Source organism: Mesoplodon bidens (assembly GCF_964165515.1).
Source record: "Mesoplodon bidens genome assembly, contig: HAP1_SCAFFOLD_53, whole genome shotgun sequence".
In the NCBI taxonomy this organism is placed as follows: Eukaryota; Metazoa; Chordata; class Mammalia; order Artiodactyla; family Ziphiidae; genus Mesoplodon; species Mesoplodon bidens.
The window spans coordinates 555,344-558,162 of NW_027671920.1; positions in this window are offsets into that span (position 1 = coordinate 555,344).

Here is a 2,819-nt window from a genome sequence, read left to right on the forward strand (position 1 = left end):
ATTGTGATGACAAAGGTCATGGAGCATTGTGATGAAAAGGGCATGGTGTATTGTGATGACAGGCATCATGGAGCGTTGTGATGACAATTGTAATGGAGTATTTTGATGACAAGAACATAGAGCATTGTAATTAGAAGTTCATATAGCATTTTACTGACAAAGGCATGGAACCTTGTGATGACAGGTGTCACGGAGCACTGTGATGACAAGCGTCTTGGAGCATTGTGAATACAGGGGTCATGGAGCATGGGGATGACAAGGGCATGGAGCATTGCAATTACAGGTGTCTTAAGCATTGTGATGACAAGTGTCATGTAACCTTCTGATGACAAGGCCGTTGAACACTGTGATGGCAGGGGTCATGGAGCATTGGGCTGAAAATATTCTTGGAGTGTTGTGAAGACGGGTCATGGAGCATTGTGATGTCAAGGGAATGGAGCTTTGGGACGACAAGAATCCCTGATCATTGTGTTGTCAGGTGTCATGGACTGTTGTGATGACTGAGGTCATGGAGAATAGTGATGATATTGGTCATGGAGCATTGTGATGATAAGGTCATGGAGCATTTGGCTGCAAATATTCATGGAGTATTGTGATGACAGTGGTCATGGAGCATTGCGATGACAAGGGAATGAAGCATGGTGATGACAAGGTCCTGGAGCATTGTGATGAGAAGACCATGGAGACTTTTGATGAGAAATCTCATGGAGCATTCGGTTGAAAAGGGGCATGGAGCATTGTGATTACAGCGGTTTTGGAGCATTGTGATTACAAGGGCATGGATCATGGTAATGAGAAGGCCATGGAGCATTCTGATGACATGCGTCATGCAGCTTTGTGATGACAAGGGCATGGAGCATTGCGATTACAGTGGTCTTGGAGCATTGTGATGAAAAGAGCATGGATCATTGTGATGAAAAAGGCATGGAGCCTTGTCATGACAGGGTTCAAGGAGCATACTGACGAGTAGTGTCAGGGAGCATTGTGATGACAAGTGTATTGAGCATTGTGATGACAAATGTCATGGAGCATTGTGATGAGAAAACCATGGATAATGGTGATGATGAGCATCATGGTGTGTTGTGATGATAAGTGTTATATAACATTGTGATCACAAGGGTTCGGAGCATTATGATGACAGAGGTCATGGAGCATTTTGATTTCATTGTGATGACAATAGCATGAAGCATTATGATACTGGGCATGATACATTGTGATGACAGTGTTCATGGAGCATTGAGATGAAAACGGGCAAGGAGTATTGTGATTACAGGGGTCTTGGAGCATTGTGATGACAAGGGCATTGAGCATTGTGATGTGAAGGCTATGGAACATTCTGATGACATGCGTCATTGAGGTTTGTGATGACAAGGGCATGGAGCATTGAGATTACAGGGTTCTTGATCATTGAGATGACAAGTGTCATGGAGCCTTGTGATGACAAGGCCGTGTAACATTGTGATGGCAGGGGTCATGGAGCATTGTTATGACGGGGTAATGGAGCATTTTGATGAGAAGGGCATGGAGCATTGCTCTGAAATATTTTATGAATTATTGTGATGAGAGTTGGCATGGAAAATTGTGATGATGAGGGCACAGAACAGTGAGTTACATGGGTCATGGGTCATGGAGCTTTGTGATGACAAGTCATGGAGCATTGTCATGACAAGGGCATGGATCATTGTAAAGAGAAGGTCATGGAGTATGGAGAAGACAGGTGTCAGGGAGCATTGTGATGACATATGTCATGGTCCATTGCGATGACCATGGCAGTTAGTATTGTGATGCCAAATTTAATGGAGGATTGTGATGATAAATATAATGGAGCATTGTGATGACTAGGGCTTGGAGCATTATGATGACAAGGGCCATTGAGAATTTTCATGACAATGTCGTGAAGTATTGTGATGACATGGACCTGGAACATTGTGATGAGAAAATCATGGAGCCTTGTGCTGACAAGTCTCATGGAGCATAGTGATGAAAAGGGGCAAGGAGCATTGTGATTACAGGAGTCTTGGCACATTGTGAGGACAAGGGCATGGATCATTGTGAGGAGAAGGCCAAGGAGCATTCTGATGACATGTGTCATTGAGCTTTGTGATGACAAGGGCATGGAGCATTGTGATTACAGGGGTCTTGGAGCATTGTGATGAAAAGGGCATGGATCATTGTGATGAAAAATGAATGGAGACTTGTCATGACAGGGTTCAAGGAGCATACAGACAGCAAGTGTCAGGGAACATTTTGATGACAAATGTATTGAGCATAATGATGACAAAGTTCATTGAGCATTATGATGAGAAGTCCATGGATAACGGTGAAGACGAGCGTCATGGGGCATTGTCATGGCAAGTGTTATGGAATATTGTGATCACAAGGGTTTGGAGCATTGTTATGACAGAGGTCATGGAGCATTTTTATTTCATTGTGATGACAATCGCATGAAGCATTATGATGATGGGCATGGTGCATTGTGATGACAGGGTTCATGGAGAATTGAGATGAAAACGGGCATGGAGCATTGTGTTTACAGGGGTCTTGGAGCATTCTGATGACAAGGGCATGGAGCATTGTGATGAGAAAGCCATGGAGCATTCTGATGACATGCGTCATGGAGCTTTGTGATGACAAGGGCATGGAGCATTGTGATTACAGGGGTCTTCAGCACTGTGATGACAAGTGTCATGGAACATTGTGATGACTAGGACGTGGAACATTGTGATGGCAGGGGTCATGGTGCAATGTTATGGCAGAGGTAATGAAGCATTGTGATGAGAAGGGCATGGAACATTGGTCTGAAATGTTTCATGGATTAT